General features: G+C 45.1%; 1 pseudogene; it reads left to right on the top strand.

Annotated features, from left to right (window-relative positions):
• Positions 1-2,378: 2,378 nt before the first annotated feature.
• LOC125126582 (uncharacterized) lies at positions 2,379-2,506 on the top strand (annotated as a pseudogene).
• The last annotated feature ends 2,668 nt before the right edge of the window (positions 2,507-5,174 follow it).

The raw sequence follows: 5,174 nt of genomic DNA, 5'->3' as shown, positions 1-5,174 counted from the left end.
CCCATTAAGGAGAACCATAGCCTTTAATCAATAATGGGAGCCTTTCCCCCAGTGGGAATGGAGGAAACAGACCAGGCCAAAGGGCACAAGAATCCAAAAGTGACCTGACACCTGACACCATAGTCACACAGTGGGGCCAAGCACCTTCTGGATCCTAGAAGTGGTGGCCAGTTGAAGCCCTCCTGGAGGGATCTTTGGTTTAACCAGCTAGAACTGGTTTGCTCTTTCAGATGTCCCCAGAGGATGAGAGGAGCCGGCAGAAATCAATTGAATTTGTTTTGTGGTGAAACTTTCCACTGGGAAATGACCACTTTGGGTTCCTACCGGCTTCAGCAGGGGGGTTAATTGAATTATTATCCTGCTGGCTGGATTTCAACAGTGGATGCCTTGAATCAGCAAGGCAGTTTCAAATGTGTTCAGCTGAAAACAGAATTAAGACCTTCCCTGCCCCCATTCTCTAAAAGTGACCCAACCCAGGGCCATTAACCTTCCAAACCAACTTTCAGGCTGGATCAACTTCCATGGGAGCTGCATGAGGGACACAATTTCCTTTGGAACCTGATGGAGAGTCATTGGCTGTTTCATTCAGTTTCTATTGCACTGAAAGAGCTCTGTTGCTGATACTTGAATCAAGAAACCCAGGGGAGCTTCCCAGCAGTGATAAGGCATGTTTTATTTTCCAGGAGCACAAGCAGTAAATGGACATGTGACATCTGCTGGTTATGCTGTCGCTGATTTGTATCTGTTACACCTCAGAGTCAGCCCAAGGTTATGCAGGGACCTCTGGCAGGGACCTCCACCAAAATGGTCTTGGTCTATAAAGATTTCTTGTCTTATCACCATGAAACAGGATTCTTTAAGCTCTTTTTTCCCAAGGGGTGTTATGAAAAGAGGCAATAACAAAAGAGCACACCAGACAAACTACGCTATGGTGTCTCCTATTTTGTGAGAAAAGTTTCAATGGCAGGGTCACTAGTTGACGCAGAGTTTCTGACCGGGATGTATGATGGCCAGCTGCATAAATGATGAAGCAGAGGATGATGGGGAATATTCTATTGTCTTAGTTTCCTGTTGCTACTAGAACAAATTACCACAAGCCTAGTGCCTTAAAGCAACACAAATTTATTATTGAAACTGAGTCCTCCCTAAAACTGAGTTCCCTTGCCTGAGTCTAGGGTTAACTTTATCCGAAACTTTATTCTCTTTTTTGCCCCAACCCTTTTCCCCTTAGGATTACCAAAGAAAAAGGGGGATTGAAACCAAACAGAATCCTGCAGGGCCCTCCCACGTACAGAAGTTCCTCTGGGTCCCCTGTTTCTTGTTTGTAGAAAAAGGCCTTATCTTCTAGGACTTTCTTGAGTTCCAAAAAGCAGACTTAAGCAGTTAGTAATTAGAGAAGTGAGGGAATGCAGAAACAAAGGAAAAGCAGTCAAGGAGCAATAATTCAGCAATAAAACAAGAGTCCTAGGAGTTCCTTTCATGGCTCAGTGGTGAACGAATCTGACTAGGAACCATGAGGTTGTGGGTTCGATCCCTGGCCTCACTCAGTGGGTTAAGGGTCCGGTGTTGCCATGAGCTGTGGTGTACGTCGCAGACACGGCTCTGATCCCACGTTGCTGTGGCTGTGGTGTAGGCCAGCAGCCTCAGCTCCGATTATACCCCTAGCCTGGGACCCTCTGTGTGCTGTGGGTTCAGCCGTAAAAAGACAAAAGCCAAAAAAAAAAGGACATTCAGGTCTTTTACCACGAGCTGTCTGTTCTTGCTTGATACCTGCAATAACTGCAGTATTTTCCTTCCCCACAACCTGGTGTCAGTAAACTGACTTTGCTGTGCAGGGTGTGAGGGGACCCAAGTCCAGTTTGGTAACATTATCTTACAGCCCTAAAGGTCAGAAGTCTGAGATGGGTCTTGCAGGGCTAAAATCAAGGTGCCATTATTGCTTTTGTTGCTGTTAGTATCATCTTCAGCACCAACATCATCATCAGACTAGGGAATGGAAATTGGAGTCAGTTAAGTCCTCTAGGAATATTTGTCACATTGTTACAACCACTAGACATTTGGCCAAACCAGGTGAGAGAATTTGAGGGCAAGAATGATAAAGAAAAATGACTCTCTCTTTCCCACTCCCTGTGCCCTCCCTACCCAGATGTCTCTCTAAAGAAGGCTTTCAGATATCTTCTTAGGCTCTAAACTGGAATGGGGGTGGGGGTGGCAGGCAAGCACTGTAACACTCTCAGCCTTGAAGATGCTGAAATTAAGCCAGCGGGGAAGGAATTTAATTCTGCAAATTGCTGGCTGGATTACGCTCATTGTATCTGTCTTCCTGCATATTTGGAGGTTTAAGAGGCTCCATTGTCCCCTCCAGTGTTGAGAACTCATTGACATAAGAGTCATACACTCTTTTCCCCATGGGGGCCCTGTGTGCAATGGCTGCAAACTCAGCCTCCTTGGGAGTGTATTCAGTCTGTTGCCTGTATGGGTTGCCCTAAGGGCCTTGGAGGTAGTCATTTCCAGTGGATTCGTGTCTGGCATGCCATCCCCAGTGTCGCCTCCAGACAGGTATACCCAGTGCCTTTGAAAATCCCCAAAACAGTGGTGAGGCTCCATATTGGCCAAGTTGTAATGTCCATCCACACCAAGCTGGACAAAGAACATGTGATTGAAGCCCTAAGCAGGGCCAAGTTCAAGTTCCCTGGCTGCCAGAAGATCCACATCTCCAAGAAGTGGGGATTTACTAGTTCAGCATAGATGCATTTGCTAACATGGTAGCAGAAAAGCAGCTCATCCTGCATGGCTGTTGGGGTCAAATGCATCCCTGATTATGGCCTCCTAGACAAATGGCGGGCCCTGCATTTGAAAGGATGAAAATGCAACCTGACCCTCCCAGAACCCAGGAAGTTAATAAGAAGCTCTAAATGCCAGACCCTGTTCCCTATAAGTAAAAGATCCTACTTTTTGCTGTTTTAGGGCTTGCTTTCTGTTCTGTACAAAACTATGTGGAAAGGGAAAAACAGGCCCCTGAGTATGTGCCTCTATGCATGAAACTTCTTGAAACTGCTTGAGATAACAGGGAAAAGGGTTCCTAACCGCTTGTTTGGCTTCTGTAAAGCTGCTTGCATAAGATAAAAAGAGGAGAAGTTAATCCCTAACCGACCCCAGTAAGATCGGGTGCGCCACAAAATGTTGAAAATCCTGATAAATATATTTTGGTGACAATATGTCTCCCCCACCCAGGGACAGGCATAAACATGTAACTCCAGAACAACTTAAAACTAATTGGTCCACAAAGCGCGGGCTCTCGAAGTTTTGAATTGACTGGTTTGTGATATTTTAAAATGATTAGTTTGTAAAAGCGCGGGCTTTGTTGTGAACCCCATAAAAGCTGTCCCGACTCCACACTCGGGGCCGCAGTCCTCTACCCCGGCGTGGCATATGACTGTGGGCCCCAGTGCGCTTGGAATAAAAATCCTCTTGCTGTTTGCATCAAGACCGCTTCTCGTGAGTGATTTGGGGTGTCGCCTCTTCCAAGAGGGGGATTTTCTTTCTACTGGCCTTTCACATTCATGAGAGCCTTGGTGCTATATCTCCTCCTTATGCCTATCAGTAAATCCTACTTTCCTGTCAAAAAAGAAAAAGAAAAAAAGTCGACCAGATAGAGCTCAAACTATCACTGGCAATGCGGATGGGAGATCATGCCTTTAGATCTACGGTCTATGGGTTTACCATCTATTTACCCCAGTGAGATGGACTTATCCATCCAGGTCCTGGTGTACCTGGATAAGCCAGGGATTCCTCAAAGTGCTGGCCCTTAACTCTGGGCTGGCCAAAAACAGACTACAGTGCCTACATCCTAGAGACACGCTTGCTCCCCAAGAAGCTGACAGGCCATGCTTAGTTCCTTCCATAAAATTCACCAATCAGAAATTCCACCTCCTCCCATGGGCAAGAATGGGAGAGAGGTGATAAAATAGGCCAGATGAGTTACTCCAGCAGGAATTCCTTTCTCTGCACCAAAACCCGAGCCCTGGACCACTTGCTCTGGGGGACACCAGCTACCAGTCATTCCTAAGACTCTCGAGCAGCCCTCCGGGTGAGGAACGGAGGCCTCCTGCCAACAGCTGCCATCACTGACTTGCTAGGCTTTGGGGTGGGGGGCACTTTGGAAGTGGATCGTATATCCCCAGTCAAGCCTTCAAATGCTGGATCCTGTTGTGAATGATGGATTTTATCAGTTTGGCAGATCAAACCCCCGTTTGATGAGCAGCCAGTCAGTGAAACAGATACCTGACCAATTGAAAATAGAGGAAGGGGAGACAGTTGATGTGTTATGTAGTAAAAATGAGGTGTCTGCTAAAAAGAACACCTGCTACTTGACCTCAGAATTCAGTTCTATAGACAAAGATACATTCTCAGGTAGAAAGCTATAATTTGGTCCCACCATACCCTCACAACTAGAGTGTCATTTTCTCTCATCTTTCATTTTTTCTTTTCCCACTTCTTTATGTGTCTGTGTAAAGCATATCACATTTGTTTGGGGTTTTTAAAATTTTTTTTTAGTAAATATCCAGTGATATGTTTTGATCAGCATCAAATGGACATGGGGTGAAGGAAAGATATTTTTGTGAAAATAACCCCTTTCTCCATTAATGATATACTAGTAAACTTTTATCTTTAAAATCTTTATATTTTTAATAAAGCAAGTGAGGGATTTAGGATAAGTGCTGACTCCTCTAGGACCACAATGTCTTAAATCCCAAAGATAAAAGCTCAAAGAAGTAATAATAAATTATGCTGGTTTCTTATGCTTTGAGTTTATGCATGTCGGTTTCCAGGGCAACAAACTCATCATCCTCCACCGATAGGTGAGAGACACATGACCTTGACTGTCTAGACCTGGAAACAAAAAGCAAATAACAGGAAAGTCAACATCAACTCTGGAGGTCCCCTAGCAGTATAACTGAAAGGATGCTGTATGAAACAGAGAAACAGTCAAGGGGAAAAGGATGTAAGAGAAGAAAGACAACGAGGAAAGAAGAACTATAAGGGAAAAGAATCTGAAAAAGGATGGATATGTGGGAGTTCCTTGGTGGACTAATGGTTAAGGAGGTGACCTTGTCATTGCTGTGGCACGGTCTCGATCCTGGCTCAGGAACTTTTGTATGCCACAGGTGAAG

Source organism: Phacochoerus africanus, chromosome 4 (genome assembly GCF_016906955.1).
Source record: "Phacochoerus africanus isolate WHEZ1 chromosome 4, ROS_Pafr_v1, whole genome shotgun sequence".
NCBI classification, from domain to species: domain Eukaryota; kingdom Metazoa; phylum Chordata; class Mammalia; order Artiodactyla; family Suidae; genus Phacochoerus; species Phacochoerus africanus.
This window is presented reverse-complemented; position numbering and strand designations above follow the sequence as displayed.